Consider the following 18,739-nt stretch of genomic DNA (forward strand, 5'->3'; position numbering starts at 1 on the left):
TGGTGGTGTGATGAAGGCACACGGTGGCTGCGTGACTTCGCCCTTCATCCTGTGAGTGTTGATGTGGTAGGATCTCTCAACTGCCCCATCCCTTTGGCCTCCCTGACCTCTTCAAGCAGCGTGGTGGTGTGATGAAGGCACACGGTGGCTGCGTGACTTCGCCCTTCATCCTGTGAGTGTTGATTTGGTAGGATCTCTCAACTGCCCCATCCCTTTGGCCTTCCTGACCTCTTCAAGCAGCGTGGTGGTGTGATGAGCGGGTTCTGCTGGCTGAAGGCACACGGTGAGTAGACTCTGGCCAGGCATGGAGATGCGTGCTGAAGCCTGAAGCTTTCCGGTCTCATTCTCCTTGGGTTGGGCTCTTGGATGAACAGCCCTGGTCCTCAAGAAGGCCTTCTAAAGGGGGAAGAGTAGATTATTTTTTTTATTTATCCACTTTCTATAGAGCCCGTCCAAAAATGGCTCGGGGCCTTATACACAGAGAAATAATAAATAACTAAGATGGATCTGTGTTCATGAGGGGCTCACAATCTCACAAAGCGACAGCAGATAGACAGCAGCAACAGTCACTGGAGGTCCTTTGTAGTGGTCATATACTGAAGAGCCACTGATCTATTTGGGGTGCACTTTTTTCATGCAGGACTTCACGTCTTTGCACTGGGGAGCCCCTATAATAGTTGGAGCATGGCCTTTGTAGTTGTCATGTTCTGAGGAGCCCCTGATCTGGTAAGGGTGGATCTTTTTTCATGCTGGACTTCACGTTTAAGCCATGGGGAGCCACTATAATATTTCGAGCATGGTCTTTGTAGTGGTCATATACTGAAGATCCCCTGAAGTGCCTGGGGTGCCCCTTTTTTCCTGCTGGACTTCATGTCTTTGCACTGTGGAGCCACTATAATATTTGGAGCATGGCCTTTGTAGTGGACATACTGAAGAGCCCCTCAATTGAATGGTGTGCAGCTCTTCATGCTGGACTTCACGTCTTTGCACTGGGGAGCCCCTATAATAGTTGGAGCATGGCCTTTGTAGTTGTCATATTCTGAGGAGCTCCTGATCTAGTAAGGGCTTAGCTTTTTTCATGCTGGACTTCACGTCTTAGCCATGGGGAGCCACTATAATATTTGGAGCATGGTCTTTGTAGTGGTCATATACTGAAGATCCCCTGAAGTGCCTGGGGTGCCCCTTTTTTCCTGCTGGACTTCATGTCTTTGCACTGTGGAGCCACTATAATATTTGGAGCATGGCCTTTGTAGTGGACATACTGAAGAGCCCCTCAATTGAATGGTGTGCAGCTCTTCTCATGCTGGACTTCATGTCTTTGCGCTGAGGAGCCCCCCCAAATTGTGGGAGTATGGGCTTCTCAGAATGGACTTAGTTTCTGTATGCTGAGTGGTTGCTCATTTATTTGTTGTATTGTTTTATGCCTGCTTTTATATGTTTTTATACTTTTGACATGATGTGTTCTTATTGTCTTTTTATTGTATGTTTTAAACTTTTGTAAACCGCCTTGGGGTTATCATTTTAACGAAAGGCGGTATATAAATGCAAAAATAAAAAATAAATAAATAAATGAATTTATCTGGAGTTTGTCTAGCTCCATTCCTGGCTGCGTGACTTCGCCCTTCATCCTGCGAGTGTTGATTTGGTAGGATCTCTCAACTGCCCCATCCCCTTGGACTCCCTGACCTCTTCAAGCAGCGTGGTGGTGTGATGAGCGGGTTCTGCTGGCTGAAGGCACACGGTGAGTGGACTCTGGCTAGGCATGGAGACGCGTGCTGAAGCCTGAAGCTTTCCGGTCTCATTCTCCTTGGGTTGGGCTCTTGGATGAACAGCCCTGGTCCTCAAGAAGGCCTTCTAAAGAGGAGAAAGAGTAGATTATTTTTTTTATTTATCCACTTTCAATACCGCCCGTCCAAAAATGGCTCGGGGCGGTTTACACAGAGAAATAATAAATGAATAAGATGGATCTGTGCTCACGAGGGGCTCACAATCTCACAAAGCGACAGAAGATAGACAGCAGCAACAGTCACTGGAGGTCCTTTGTCGTGGTCATATACTGAAGAGCCACTGATCTATTTGGGGTGCACTTTTTTCATGCAGGACTTCATGTCTTTGCACTGGGGAGCCCCTATAATATTTGGAGCATGGGCTTTGTAGTGGTCATATACTGAAGAGCCCCTGAAGTGCCGGGGTGGCCCTTTTTTCCTGCTGGACTTCATGTCTTTGCACTGGGGAGCCCCTATAATATTTGGAGGATTGCCTTTGTAGTGGCCTTAGTGAAGAACCCCTGATCTGGTTGGGGTGAAGCTCTTTTCATGCTGGACTTCATGTCTTTGCGCTGAGGAGCCCCCCCAATTGTGGGAGTATGGGCTTCTCAGAATGGACTTAGTGTCTGTACGCTGAGTGGTTGCTCATTTATCTGGAGTTTGTCTAGCTCCATTCCTGGCTACGTGACTTCGCCCTTCATCCTGCGAGTGTTGATGTGGTAGGATCTCTCAACTGCCCCATTCCTTTGGACTCCCTGACCTCTTCAAGCAGCGTGGTGGTGTGATGAGCGGGTTCTGCTGGCTGACGGCACACGGTGAGTGGACTCTGGCCAGGCATGGAGACGCATGCTGAAGCCTGAAGCTTTCCGGTCTCATTCTCCTTGGGTTGGGCTCTTGGATGAACAGACCTGGTCCTCAAGAAGGCCTTCTACAGAGGGGAAAGAGTAGATTATTATTTTTGTTATAATTATTTGTCCGCTTTCTATACCTCCCGTTGAAAAATGGCTGGGGCCGGTTTACACAGAGAAATAATAAGTAAATAAATAAATAAGATGGATCTGTGTCCACGAGTGGCTCACAGGCTCGCAAAGCGACAGAAGATAGACAGCAGCAACAGTCACTGGAGGTCCTTTGTAGTGGTCATATACTGAAGAGCCACTGATCTATTTGGAGTGCACTTTTTTCCTGCTGGACCTCATGTCTTTGCACTGGGGAGCCCCTATAATATTTGGGGCATGGTCTTTGTAGTGGCCATACTGAAGAGCCCCTGATCTGGTTGGGGTGAAGCTCTTTTCATGCTGGACTTCATGTCTTTGTGCTGAGGAGCCCCCCCAAATTGTGGGAGTATGGGCTTCTCAGAATGGACTTAGTGGTTGCTCATTTATCTGGAGTTTGTCTAGCTCCATTCCTGGCTGCGTGACTTCGCCCTTCATCCAGTGAGTGTTGATGTGGTAGGATCTCTCAACTGCCCCATCCCTTTGGCCTCCCTGACCTCTTCAAGCAGCGTGGTGGTGTGATGAAGGCACACGGTGGCTGCGTGACTTCGCCCTTCATCCTGTGAGTGTTGATGTGGTAGGATCTCTCAACTGCCCCATCCCTTTGGCCTCCCTGACCTCTTCAAGCAGCGTGGTGGTGTGATGAAGGCACACGGTGGCTGCGTGACTTCGCCCTTCATCCTGTGAGTGTTGATTTGGTAGGATCTCTCAACTGCCCCATCCCTTTGGCCTTCCTGACCTCTTCAAGCAGCGTGGTGGTGTGATGAGCGGGTTCTGCTGGCTGAAGGCACACGGTGAGTAGACTCTGGCCAGGCATGGAGATGCGTGCTGAAGCCTGAAGCTTTCCGGTCTCATTCTCCTTGGGTTGGGCTCTTGGATGAACAGCCCTGGTCCTCAAGAAGGCCTTCTAAAGGGGGAAGAGTAGATTATTTTTTTTATTTATCCACTTTCTATAGAGCCCGTCCAAAAATGGCTCGGGGCCTTATACACAGAGAAATAATAAATAACTAAGATGGATCTGTGTTCATGAGGGGCTCACAATCTCACAAAGCGACAGCAGATAGACAGCAGCAACAGTCACTGGAGGTCCTTTGTAGTGGTCATATACTGAAGAGCCACTGATCTATTTGGGGTGCACTTTTTTCATGCAGGACTTCACGTCTTTGCACTGGGGAGCCCCTATAATAGTTGGAGCATGGCCTTTGTAGTTGTCATGTTCTGAGGAGCCCCTGATCTGGTAAGGGTGGATCTTTTTTCATGCTGGACTTCACGTTTAAGCCATGGGGAGCCACTATAATATTTCGAGCATGGTCTTTGTAGTGGTCATATACTGAAGATCCCCTGAAGTGCCTGGGGTGCCCCTTTTTTCCTGCTGGACTTCATGTCTTTGCACTGTGGAGCCACTATAATATTTGGAGCATGGCCTTTGTAGTGGACATACTGAAGAGCCCCTCAATTGAATGGTGTGCAGCTCTTCATGCTGGACTTCACGTCTTTGCACTGGGGAGCCCCTATAATAGTTGGAGCATGGCCTTTGTAGTTGTCATATTCTGAGGAGCTCCTGATCTAGTAAGGGCTTAGCTTTTTTCATGCTGGACTTCACGTCTTAGCCATGGGGAGCCACTATAATATTTGGAGCATGGTCTTTGTAGTGGTCATATACTGAAGATCCCCTGAAGTGCCTGGGGTGCCCCTTTTTTCCTGCTGGACTTCATGTCTTTGCACTGTGGAGCCACTATAATATTTGGAGCATGGCCTTTGTAGTGGACATACTGAAGAGCCCCTCAATTGAATGGTGTGCAGCTCTTCTCATGCTGGACTTCATGTCTTTGCGCTGAGGAGCCCCCCCAAATTGTGGGAGTATGGGCTTCTCAGAATGGACTTAGTTTCTGTATGCTGAGTGGTTGCTCATTTATTTGTTGTATTGTTTTATGCCTGCTTTTATATGTTTTTATACTTTTGACATGATGTGTTCTTATTGTCTTTTTATTGTATGTTTTAAACTTTTGTAAACCGCCTTGGGGTTATCATTTTAACGAAAGGCGGTATATAAATGCAAAAATAAAAAATAAATAAATAAATGAATTTATCTGGAGTTTGTCTAGCTCCATTCCTGGCTGCGTGACTTCGCCCTTCATCCTGCGAGTGTTGATTTGGTAGGATCTCTCAACTGCCCCATCCCCTTGGACTCCCTGACCTCTTCAAGCAGCGTGGTGGTGTGATGAGCGGGTTCTGCTGGCTGAAGGCACACGGTGAGTGGACTCTGGCTAGGCATGGAGACGCGTGCTGAAGCCTGAAGCTTTCCGGTCTCATTCTCCTTGGGTTGGGCTCTTGGATGAACAGCCCTGGTCCTCAAGAAGGCCTTCTAAAGAGGAGAAAGAGTAGATTATTTTTTTTATTTATCCACTTTCAATACCGCCCGTCCAAAAATGGCTCGGGGCGGTTTACACAGAGAAATAATAAATGAATAAGATGGATCTGTGCTCACGAGGGGCTCACAATCTCACAAAGCGACAGAAGATAGACAGCAGCAACAGTCACTGGAGGTCCTTTGTCGTGGTCATATACTGAAGAGCCACTGATCTATTTGGGGTGCACTTTTTTCATGCAGGACTTCATGTCTTTGCACTGGGGAGCCCCTATAATATTTGGAGCATGGGCTTTGTAGTGGTCATATACTGAAGAGCCCCTGAAGTGCCGGGGTGGCCCTTTTTTCCTGCTGGACTTCATGTCTTTGCACTGGGGAGCCCCTATAATATTTGGAGGATTGCCTTTGTAGTGGCCTTAGTGAAGAACCCCTGATCTGGTTGGGGTGAAGCTCTTTTCATGCTGGACTTCATGTCTTTGCGCTGAGGAGCCCCCCCAATTGTGGGAGTATGGGCTTCTCAGAATGGACTTAGTGTCTGTACGCTGAGTGGTTGCTCATTTATCTGGAGTTTGTCTAGCTCCATTCCTGGCTGCGTGACTTCGCCCTTCATCCTGCGAGTGTTGATGTGGTAGGATCTCTCAACTGCCCCATTCCTTTGGACTCCCTGACCTCTTCAAGCAGCGTGGTGGTGTGATGAGCGGGTTCTGCTGGCTGACGGCACACGGTGAGTGGACTCTGGCCAGGCATGGAGACGCATGCTGAAGCCTGAAGCTTTCCGGTCTCATTCTCCTTGGGTTGGGCTCTTGGATGAACAGACCTGGTCCTCAAGAAGGCCTTCTACAGAGGGGAAAGAGTAGATTATTATTTTTGTTATAATTATTTGTCCGCTTTCTATACCTCCCGTTGAAAAATGGCTGGGGCCGGTTTACACAGAGAAATAATAAGTAAATAAATAAATAAGATGGATCTGTGTCCACGAGTGGCTCACAGGCTCGCAAAGCGACAGAAGATAGACAGCAGCAACAGTCACTGGAGGTCCTTTGTAGTGGTCATATACTGAAGAGCCACTGATCTATTTGGAGTGCACTTTTTTCCTGCTGGACCTCATGTCTTTGCACTGGGGAGCCCCTATAATATTTGGGGCATGGTCTTTGTAGTGGCCATACTGAAGAGCCCCTGATCTGGTTGGGGTGAAGCTCTTTTCATGCTGGACTTCATGTCTTTGTGCTGAGGAGCCCCCCCAAATTGTGGGAGTATGGGCTTCTCAGAATGGACTTAGTGGTTGCTCATTTATCTGGAGTTTGTCTAGCTCCATTCCTGGCTGCGTGACTTCGCCCTTCATCCAGTGAGTGTTGATGTGGTAGGATCTCTCAACTGCCCCATCCCTTTGGCCTCCCTGACCTCTTCAAGCAGCGTGGTGGTGTGATGAAGGCACACGGTGGCTGCGTGACTTCGCCCTTCATCCTGTGAGTGTTGATGTGGTAGGATCTCTCAACTGCCCCATCCCTTTGGCCTCCCTGACCTCTTCAAGCAGCGTGGTGGTGTGATGAAGGCACACGGTGGCTGCGTGACTTCGCCCTTCATCCTGTGAGTGTTGATTTGGTAGGATCTCTCAACTGCCCCATCCCTTTGGCCTTCCTGACCTCTTCAAGCAGCGTGGTGGTGTGATGAGCGGGTTCTGCTGGCTGAAGGCACACGGTGAGTAGACTCTGGCCAGGCATGGAGATGCGTGCTGAAGCCTGAAGCTTTCCGGTCTCATTCTCCTTGGGTTGGGCTCTTGGATGAACAGCCCTGGTCCTCAAGAAGGCCTTCTAAAGGGGGAAGAGTAGATTTTTTTTTTATTTATCCACTTTCTATAGAGCCCGTCCAAAAATGGCTCGGGGCGGTATACACAGAGAAATAATAAATAACTAAGATGGATCTGTGTTCATGAGGGGCTCACAGTCTCACAAAGCGACAGCAGATAGACAGCAGCAACAGTCACTGGAGGTCCTTTGTAGTGGTCATATACTGAAGAGCCACTGATCTATTTGGGGTGCACTTTTTTCATGCAGGACTTCACGTCTTTGCACTGGGGAGCCCCTATAATAGTTGGAGCATGGCCTTTGTAGTTGTCATGTTCTGAGGAGCCCCTGATCTGGTAAGGGTGGATCTTTTTTTCATGCTGGACTTCACGTCTAAGCCATGGGGAGCCACTATAATATTTGGAGCATGGTCTTTGTAGTGGTCATATACTGAAGATCCCCTGAAGTGCCTGGGGTGGCCCTTTTTTCCTGCTGGACTTCATGTCTTTGCACTGTGGAGCCACTATAATATTTGGAGCATGGCCTTTGTAGTGGACATACTGAAGAGCCCCTCAATTGAATGGTGTGCAGCTCTTCATGCTGGACTTCACGTCTTTGCACTGGGGAGCCCCTATAATAGTTGGAGCATGGCCTTTGTAGTTGTCATATTCTGAGGAGCTCCTGATCTAGTAAGGGTTTAGCTTTTTTCATGCTGGACTTCACGTCTTAGCCATGGGGAGCCACTATAATATTTGGAGCATGGTCTTTGTAGTGGTCATATACTGAAGATCCCCTGAAGTGCCTGGGGTGCCCCTTTTTTCCTGCTGGACTTCATGTCTTTGCACTGTGGAGCCACTATAATATTTGGAGCATGGCCTTTGTAGTGGACATACTGAAGAGCCCCTCAATTGAATGGTGTGCAGCTCTTCTCATGCTGGACTTCATGTCTTTGCGCTGAGGAGCCCCCCCAAATTGTGGGAGTATGGGCTTCTCAGAATGGACTTAGTTTCTGTATGCTGAGTGGTTGCTCATTTATTTGTTGTATTGTTTTATGCCTGCTTTTATATGTTTTTATACTTTTGACATGATGTGTTCTTATTGTCTTTTTATTGTATGTTTTAAACTTTTGTAAACCGCCTTGGGGTTATCATTTTAACGAAAGGCGGTATATAAATGAAAAATAATAAATAAATAAATAAATAAATTTATCTGGAGTTTGTCTAGCTCCATTCCTGGCTGCGTGACTTCGCCCTTCATCCTGCGAGTGTTGATTTGGTAGGATCTCTCAACTGCCCCATCCCCTTGGACTCCCTGACCTCTTCAAGCAGCGTGGTGGTGTGATGAGCGGGTTCTGCTGGATGAAGGCACACGGTGAGTGGACTCTGGCTAGGCATGGAGACGCGTGCTGAAGCCTGAAGCTTTCCGGTCTCATTCTCCTTGGGTTGGGCTCTTGGATGAACAGCCCTGGTCCTCAAGAAGGCCTTCTAAAGAGGAGAAAGAGTAGATTATTTTTTTTATTTATCCACTTTCAATACCGCCCGTCCAAAAATGGCTCGGGGCGGTTTACACAGAGAAATAATAAATGAATAAGATGGATCTGTGCTCACGAGGGGCTCACAATCTCACAAAGCGACAGAAGATAGACAGCAGCAACAGTCACTGGAGGTCCTTTGTCGTGGTCATATACTGAAGAGCCACTGATCTATTTGGGGTGCACTTTTTTCATGCAGGACTTCATGTCTTTGCACTGGGGAGCCCCTATAATATTTGGAGCATGGGCTTTGTAGTGGTCATATACTGAAGAGCCCCTGAAGTGCCGGGGTGGCCCTTTTTTCCTGCTGGACTTCATGTCTTTGCACTGGGGAGCCCCTATAATATTTGGAGGATTGCCTTTGTAGTGGCCTTAGTGAAGAACCCCTGATCTGGTTGGGGTGAAGCTCTTTTCATGCTGGACTTCATGTCTTTGCGCTGAGGAGCCCCCCCAATTGTGGGAGTATGGGCTTCTCAGAATGGACTTAGTGTCTGTACGCTGAGTGGTTGCTCATTTATCTGGAGTTTGTCTAGCTCCATTCCTGGCTACGTGACTTCGCCCTTCATCCTGCGAGTGTTGATGTGGTAGGATCTCTCAACTGCCCCATTCCTTTGGACTCCCTGACCTCTTCAAGCAGCGTGGTGGTGTGATGAGCGGGTTCTGCTGGCTGACGGCACACGGTGAGTGGACTCTGGCCAGGCATGGAGACGCATGCTGAAGCCTGAAGCTTTCCGGTCTCATTCTCCTTGGGTTGGGCTCTTGGATGAACAGACCTGGTCCTCAAGAAGGCCTTCTACAGAGGGGAAAGAGTAGATTATTATTTTTGTTATAATTATTTGTCCGCTTTCTATACCTCCCGTTGAAAAATGGCTGGGGCCGGTTTACACAGAGAAATAATAAATAAATAAATAAATAAGATGGATCTGTGTCCACGAGTGGCTCACAGGCTCACAAAGCGACAGAAGATAGACAGCAGCAACAGTCACTGGAGGTCCTTTGTAGTGGTCATATACTGAAGAGCCACTGATCTATTTGGAGTGCACTTTTTTCCTGCTGGACCTCATGTCTTTGCACTGGGGAGCCCCTATAATATTTGGGGCATGGTCTTTGTAGTGGCCATACTGAAGAGCCCCTGATCTGGTTGGGGTGAAGCTCTTTTCATGCTGGACTTCATGTCTTTGTGCTGAGGAGCCCCCCCAAATTGTGGGAGTATGGGCTTCTCAGAATGGACTTAGTGGTTGCTCATTTATCTGGAGTTTGTCTAGCTCCATTCCTGGCTGCGTGACTTCGCCCTTCATCCAGTGAGTGTTGATGTGGTAGGATCTCTCAACCGCCCCATCCCTTTGGCCTCCCTGACCTCTTCAAGCAGCGTGGTGGTGTGATGAAGGCACACGGTGGCTGCGTGACTTCGCCCTTCATCCTGTGAGTGTTGATGTGGTAGGATCTCTCAACTGCCCCATCCCTTTGGCCTCCCTGACCTCTTCAAGCAGCGTGGTGGTGTGATGAAGGCACACGGTGGCTGCGTGACTTCGCCCTTCATCCTGTGAGTGTTGATTTGGTAGGATCTCTCAACTGCCCCATCCCTTTGGCCTTCCTGACCTCTTCAAGCAGCGTGGTGGTGTGATGAGCGGGTTCTGCTGGCTGAAGGCACACGGTGAGTAGACTCTGGCCAGGCATGGAGATGCGTGCTGAAGCCTGAAGCTTTCCGGTCTCATTCTCCTTGGGTTGGGCTCTTGGATGAACAGCCCTGGTCCTCAAGAAGGCCTTCTAAAGGGGGAAGAGTAGATTATTTTTTTTATTTATCCACTTTCTATAGAGCCCGTCCAAAAATGGCTCGGGGCCTTATACACAGAGAAATAATAAATAACTAAGATGGATCTGTGTTCATGAGGGGCTCACAATCTCACAAAGCGACAGCAGATAGACAGCAGCAACAGTCACTGGAGGTCCTTTGTAGTGGTCATATACTGAAGAGCCACTGATCTATTTGGGGTGCACTTTTTTCATGCAGGACTTCACGTCTTTGCACTGGGGAGCCCCTATAATAGTTGGAGCATGGCCTTTGTAGTTGTCATGTTCTGAGGAGCCCCTGATCTGGTAAGGGTGGATCTTTTTTCATGCTGGACTTCACGTCTAAGCCATGGGGAGCCACTATAATATTTGGAGCATGGTCTTTGTAGTGGTCATATACTGAAGATCCCCTGAAGTGCCTGGGGTGCCCCTTTTTTCCTGCTGGACTTCATGTCTTTGCACTGTGGAGCCACTATAATATTTGGAGCATGGCCTTTGTAGTGGACATACTGAAGAGCCCCTCAATTGAATGGTGTGCAGCTCTTCATGCTGGACTTCACGTCTTTGCACTGGGGAGCCCCTATAATAGTTGGAGCATGGCCTTTGTAGTTGTCATATTCTGAGGAGCTCCTGATCTAGTAAGGGCTTAGCTTTTTTCATGCTGGACTTCACGTCTTAGCCATGGGGAGCCACTATAATATTTGGAGCATGGTCTTTGTAGTGGTCATATACTGAAGATCCCCTGAAGTGCCTGGGGTGCCCCTTTTTTCCTGCTGGACTTCATGTCTTTGCACTGTGGAGCCACTATAATATTTGGAGCATGGCCTTTGTAGTGGACATACTGAAGAGCCCCTCAATTGAATGGTGTGCAGCTCTTCTCATGCTGGACTTCATGTCTTTGCGCTGAGGAGCCCCCCCAAATTGTGGGAGTATGGGCTTCTCAGAATGGACTTAGTTTCTGTATGCTGAGTGGTTGCTCATTTATTTGTTGTATTGTTTTATGCCTGCTTTTATATGTTTTTATACTTTTGACATGATGTGTTCTTATTGTCTTTTTATTGTATGTTTTAAACTTTTGTAAACCGCCTTGGGGTTATCATTTTAACGAAAGGCGGTATATAAATGCAAAAATAAAAAATAAATAAATAAATGAATTTATCTGGAGTTTGTCTAGCTCCATTCCTGGCTGCGTGACTTCGCCCTTCATCCTGCGAGTGTTGATTTGGTAGGATCTCTCAACTGCCCCATCCCCTTGGACTCCCTGACCTCTTCAAGCAGCGTGGTGGTGTGATGAGCGGGTTCTGCTGGCTGAAGGCACACGGTGAGTGGACTCTGGCTAGGCATGGAGACGCGTGCTGAAGCCTGAAGCTTTCCGGTCTCATTCTCCTTGGGTTGGGCTCTTGGATGAACAGCCCTGGTCCTCAAGAAGGCCTTCTAAAGAGGAGAAAGAGTAGATTATTTTTTTTATTTATCCACTTTCAATACCGCCCGTCCAAAAATGGCTCGGGGCGGTTTACACAGAGAAATAATAAATGAATAAGATGGATCTGTGCTCACGAGGGGCTCACAATCTCACAAAGCGACAGAAGATAGACAGCAGCAACAGTCACTGGAGGTCCTTTGTCGTGGTCATATACTGAAGAGCCACTGATCTATTTGGGGTGCACTTTTTTCATGCAGGACTTCATGTCTTTGCACTGGGGAGCCCCTATAATATTTGGAGCATGGGCTTTGTAGTGGTCATATACTGAAGAGCCCCTGAAGTGCCGGGGTGGCCCTTTTTTCCTGCTGGACTTCATGTCTTTGCACTGGGGAGCCCCTATAATATTTGGAGGATTGCCTTTGTAGTGGCCTTAGTGAAGAACCCCTGATCTGGTTGGGGTGAAGCTCTTTTCATGCTGGACTTCATGTCTTTGCGCTGAGGAGCCCCCCCAATTGTGGGAGTATGGGCTTCTCAGAATGGACTTAGTGTCTGTACGCTGAGTGGTTGCTCATTTATCTGGAGTTTGTCTAGCTCCATTCCTGGCTACGTGACTTCGCCCTTCATCCTGCGAGTGTTGATGTGGTAGGATCTCTCAACTGCCCCATTCCTTTGGACTCCCTGACCTCTTCAAGCAGCGTGGTGGTGTGATGAGCGGGTTCTGCTGGCTGACGGCACACGGTGAGTGGACTCTGGCCAGGCATGGAGACGCATGCTGAAGCCTGAAGCTTTCCGGTCTCATTCTCCTTGGGTTGGGCTCTTGGATGAACAGACCTGGTCCTCAAGAAGGCCTTCTACAGAGGGGAAAGAGTAGATTATTATTTTTGTTATAATTATTTGTCCGCTTTCTATACCTCCCGTTGAAAAATGGCTGGGGCCGGTTTACACAGAGAAATAATAAGTAAATAAATAAATAAGATGGATCTGTGTCCACGAGTGGCTCACAGGCTCGCAAAGCGACAGAAGATAGACTGCAGCAACAGTCACTGGAGGTCCTTTGTAGTGGTCATATACTGAAGAGCCACTGATCTATTTGGAGTGCACTTTTTTCCTGCTGGACCTCATGTCTTTGCACTGGGGAGCCCCTATAATATTTGGGGCATGGTCTTTGTAGTGGCCATACTGAAGAGCCCCTGATCTGGTTGGGGTGAAGCTCTTTTCATGCTGGACTTCATGTCTTTGTGCTGAGGAGCCCCCCCAAATTGTGGGAGTATGGGCTTCTCAGAATGGACTTAGTGGTTGCTCATTTATCTGGAATTTGTCTAGCTCCATTCCTGGCTGCGTGACTTCGCCCTTCATCCAGTGAGTGTTGATGTGGTAGGATCTCTCAACCGCCCCATCCCTTTGGCCTCCCTGACCTCTTCAAGCAGCGTGGTGGTGTGATGAAGGCACACGGTGGCTGCGTGACTTCGCCCTTCATCCTGTGAGTGTTGATGTGGTAGGATCTCTCAACTGCCCCATCCCTTTGGCCTCCCTGACCTCTTCAAGCAGCGTGGTGGTGTGATGAAGGCACACGGTGGCTGCGTGACTTCGCCCTTCATCCTGTGAGTGTTGATTTGGTAGGATCTCTCAACTGCCCCATCCCTTTGGCCTTCCTGACCTCTTCAAGCAGCGTGGTGGTGTGATGAGCGGGTTCTGCTGGCTGAAGGCACACGGTGAGTAGACTCTGGCCAGGCATGGAGATGCGTGCTGAAGCCTGAAGCTTTCCGGTCTCATTCTCCTTGGGTTGGGCTCTTGGATGAACAGCCCTGGTCCTCAAGAAGGCCTTCTAAAGGGGGAAGAGTAGATTTTTTTTTTATTTATCCACTTTCTATAGAGCCCGTCCAAAAATGGCTCGGGGCGGTATACACAGAGAAATAATAAATAACTAAGATGGATCTGTGTTCATGAGGGGCTCACAGTCTCACAAAGCGACAGCAGATAGACAGCAGCAACAGTCACTGGAGGTCCTTTGTAGTGGTCATATACTGAAGAGCCACTGATCTATTTGGGGTGCACTTTTTTCATGCAGGACTTCACGTCTTTGCACTGGGGAGCCCCTATAATAGTTGGAGCATGGCCTTTGTAGTTGTCATGTTCTGAGGAGCCCCTGATCTGGTAAGGGTGGATCTTTTTTTCATGCTGGACTTCACGTCTAAGCCATGGGGAGCCACTATAATATTTGGAGCATGGTCTTTGTAGTGGTCATATACTGAAGATCCCCTGAAGTGCCTGGGGTGCCCCTTTTTTCCTGCTGGACTTAATGTCTTTGCACTGTGGAGCCACTATAATATTTGGAGCATGGCCTTTGTAGTGGACATACTGAAGAGCCCCTCAATTGAATGGTGTGCAGCTCTTCATGCTGGACTTCACGTCTTTGCACTGGGGAGCCCCTATAATAGTTGGAGCATGGCCTTTGTAGTTGTCATATTCTGAGGAGCTCCTGATCTAGTAAGGGTTTAGCTTTTTTCATGCTGGACTTCACGTCTTAGCCATGGGGAGCCACTATAATATTTGGAGCATGGTCTTTGTAGTGGTCATATACTGAAGATCCCCTGAAGTGCCTGGGGTGCCCCTTTTTTCCTGCTGGACTTCATGTCTTTGCACTGTGGAGCCACTATAATATTTGGAGCATGGCCTTTGTAGTGGACATACTGAAGAGCCCCTCAATTGAATGGTGTGCAGCTCTTCTCATGCTGGACTTCATGTCTTTGCGCTGAGGAGCCCCCCCAAATTGTGGGAGTATGGGCTTCTCAGAATGGACTTAGTTTCTGTATGCTGAGTGGTTGCTCATTTATTTGTTGTATTGTTTTATGCCTGCTTTTATATGTTTTTATACTTTTGACATGATGTGTTCTTATTGTCTTTTTATTGTATGTTTTAAACTTTTGTAAACCGCCTTGGGGTTATCATTTTAACGAAAGGCGGTATATAAATGAAAAATAATAAATAAATAAATAAATAAATTTATCTGGAGTTTGTCTAGCTCCATTCCTGGCTGCGTGACTTCGCCCTTCATCCTGCGAGTGTTGATTTGGTAGGATCTCTCAACTGCCCCATCCCCTTGGACTCCCTGACCTCTTCAAGCAGCGTGGTGGTGTGATGAGCGGGTTCTGCTGGATGAAGGCACACGGTGAGTGGACTCTGGCTAGGCATGGAGACGCGTGCTGAAGCCTGAAGCTTTCCGGTCTCATTCTCCTTGGGTTGGGCTCTTGGATGAACAGCCCTGGTCCTCAAGAAGGCCTTCTAAAGAGGAGAAAGAGTAGATTATTTTTTTTATTTATCCACTTTCAATACCGCCCGTCCAAAAATGGCTCGGGGCGGTTTACACAGAGAAATAATAAATGAATAAGATGGATCTGTGCTCACGAGGGGCTCACAATCTCACAAAGCGACAGAAGATAGACAGCAGCAACAGTCACTGGAGGTCCTTTGTCGTGGTCATATACTGAAGAGCCACTGATCTATTTGGGGTGCACTTTTTTCATGCAGGACTTCATGTCTTTGCACTGGGGAGCCCCTATAATATTTGGAGCATGGGCTTTGTAGTGGTCATATACTGAAGAGCCCCTGAAGTGCCGGGGTGGCCCTTTTTTCCTGCTGGACTTCATGTCTTTGCACTGGGGAGCCCCTATAATATTTGGAGGATTGCCTTTGTAGTGGCCTTAGTGAAGAACCCCTGATCTGGTTGGGGTGAAGCTCTTTTCATGCTGGACTTCATGTCTTTGCGCTGAGGAGCCCCCCCAATTGTGGGAGTATGGGCTTCTCAGAATGGACTTAGTGTCTGTACGCTGAGTGGTTGCTCATTTATCTGGAGTTTGTCTAGCTCCATTCCTGGCTACGTGACTTCGCCCTTCATCCTGCGAGTGTTGATGTGGTAGGATCTCTCAACTGCCCCATTCCTTTGGACTCCCTGACCTCTTCAAGCAGCGTGGTGGTGTGATGAGCGGGTTCTGCTGGCTGACGGCACACGGTGAGTGGACTCTGGCCAGGCATGGAGACGCATGCTGAAGCCTGAAGCTTTCCGGTCTCATTCTCCTTGGGTTGGGCTCTTGGATGAACAGACCTGGTCCTCAAGAAGGCCTTCTACAGAGGGGAAAGAGTAGATTATTATTTTTGTTATAATTATTTGTCCGCTTTCTATACCTCCCGTTGAAAAATGGCTGGGGCCGGTTTACACAGAGAAATAATAAGTAAATAAATAAATAAGATGGATCTGTGTCCACGAGTGGCTCACAGGCTCACAAAGCGACAGAAGATAGACAGCAGCAACAGTCACTGGAGGTCCTTTGTAGTGGTCATATACTGAAGAGCCACTGATCTATTTGGAGTGCACTTTTTTCCTGCTGGACCTCATGTCTTTGCACTGGGGAGCCCCTATAATATTTGGGGCATGGTCTTTGTAGTGGCCATACTGAAGAGCCCCTGATCTGGTTGGGGTGAAGCTCTTTTCATGCTGGACTTCATGTCTTTGTGCTGAGGAGCCCCCCCAAATTGTGGGAGTATGGGCTTCTCAGAATGGACTTAGTGGTTGCTCATTTATCTGGAGTTTGTCTAGCTCCATTCCTGGCTGCGTGACTTCGCCCTTCATCCAGTGAGTGTTGATGTGGTAGGATCTCTCAACCGCCCCATCCCTTTGGCCTCCCTGACCTCTTCAAGCAGCGTGGTGGTGTGATGAAGGCACACGGTGGCTGCGTGACTTCGCCCTTCATCCTGTGAGTGTTGATGTGGTAGGATCTCTCAACTGCCCCATCCCTTTGGCCTCCCTGACCTCTTCAAGCAGCGTGGTGGTGTGATGAAGGCACACGGTGGCTGCGTGACTTCGCCCTTCATCCTGTGAGTGTTGATTTGGTAGGATCTCTCAACTGCCCCATCCCTTTGGCCTCCCTGACCTCTTCAAGCAGCGTGGTGGTGTGATGAGCGGGTTCTGCTGGCTGAAGGCACACGGTGAGTAGACTCTGGCCAGGCATGGAGATGCGTGCTGAAGCCTGAAGCTTTCCGGTCTCATTCTCCTTGGGTTGGGCTCTTGGATGAACAGCCCTGGTCCTCAAGAAGGCCTTCTAAAGGGGGAAGAGTAGATTATTTTTTTTATTTATCCACTTTCTATAGAGCCCGTCCAAAAATGGCTCGGGGCCTTATACACAGAGAAATAATAAATAACTAAGATGGATCTGTGTTCATGAGGGGCTCACAATCTCACAAAGCGACAGCAGATAGACAGCAGCAACAGTCACTGGAGGTCCTTTGTAGTGGTCATATACTGAAGAGCCACTGATCTATTTGGGGTGCACTTTTTTCATGCAGGACTTCACGTCTTTGCACTGGGGAGCCCCTATAATAGTTGGAGCATGGCCTTTGTAGTTGTCATGTTCTGAGGAGCCCCTGATCTGGTAAGGGTGGATCTTTTTTCATGCTGGACTTCACGTCTAAGCCATGGGGAGCCACTATAATATTTGGAGCATGGTCTTTGTAGTGGTCATATACTGAAGATCCCCTGAAGTGCCTGGGGTGCCCCTTTTTTCCTGCTGGACTTCATGTCTTTGCACTGTGGAGCCACTATAATATTTGGAGCATGGCCTTTGTAGTGGACATACTGAAGAGCCCCTCAATTGAATGGTGTGCAGCTCTTCATGCTGGACTTCACGTCTTTGCACTGGGGAGCCCCTATAATAGTTGGAGCATGGCCTTTGTAGTTGTCATATTCTGAGGAGCTCCTGATCTAGTAAGGGTTTAGCTTTTTTCATGCTGGACTTCACGTCTTAGCCATGGGGAGCCACTATAATATTTGGAGCATGGTCTTTGTAGTGGTCATATACTGAAGATCCCCTGAAGTGCCTGGGGTGCCCCTTTTTTCCTGCTGGACTTCATGTCTTTGCACTGTGGAGCCACTATAATATTTGGAGCATGGCCTTTGTAGTGGACATACTGAAGAGCCCCTCAATTGAATGGTGTGCAGCTCTTCTCATGCTGGACTTCATGTCTTTGCGCTGAGGAGCCCCCCCAAATTGTGGGAGTATGGGCTTCTCAGAATGGACTTAGTTTCTGTATGCTGAGTGGTTGCTCATTTATTTGTTGTATTGTTTTATGCCTGCTTTTATATGTTTTTATACTTTTGACATGATGTGTTCTTATTGTCTTTTTATTGTATGTTTTAAACTTTTGTAAACCGCCTTGGGGTTATCATTTTAACGAAAGGCGGTATATAAATGCAAAAATAAAAAATAAATAAATAAATGAATTTATCTGGAGTTTGTCTAGCTCCATTCCTGGCTGCGTGACTTCGCCCTTCATCCTGCGAGTGTTGATTTGGTAGGATCTCTCAACTGCCCCATCCCCTTGGACTCCCTGACCTCTTCAAGCAGCGTGGTGGTGTGATGAGCGGGTTCTGCTGGATGAAGGCACACGGTGAGTGGACTCTGGCTAGGCATGGAGACGCGTGCTGAAGCCTGAAGCTTTCCGGTCTCATTCTCCTTGGGTTGGGCTCTTGGATGAACAGCCCTGGTCCTCAAGAAGGCCTTCTAAAGAGGAGAAAGAGTAGATTATTTTTTTTATTTATCCACTTTCAATACCGCCCGTCCAAAAATGGCTCGGGGCGGTTTACACAGAGAAATAATAAATGAATAAGATGGATCTGTGCTCACGAGGGGCTCACAATCTCACAAAGCGACAGAAGATAGACAGCAGCAACAGTCACTGGAGGTCCTTTGTCGTGGTCATATACTGAAGAGCCACTGATCTATTTGGGGTGCACTTTTTTCATGCAGGACTTCATGTCTTTGCACTGGGGAGCCCCTATAATATTTGGAGCATGGGCTTTGTAGTGGTCATATACTGAAGAGCCCCTGAAGTGCCGGGGTGGCCCTTTTTTCCTGCTGGACTTCATGTCTTTGCACTGGGGAGCCCCTATAATATTTGGAGGATTGCCTTTGTAGTGGCCTTAGTGAAGAACCCCTGATCTGGTTGGGGTGAAGCTCTTTTCATGCTGGACTTCATGTCTTTGCGCTGAGGAGCCCCCCCAATTGTGGGAGTATGGGCTTCTCAGAAT

Source organism: Hemicordylus capensis, chromosome 11, assembly GCF_027244095.1.
Source record: "Hemicordylus capensis ecotype Gifberg chromosome 11, rHemCap1.1.pri, whole genome shotgun sequence".
Classification (NCBI taxonomy): domain Eukaryota; kingdom Metazoa; phylum Chordata; class Lepidosauria; order Squamata; family Cordylidae; genus Hemicordylus; species Hemicordylus capensis.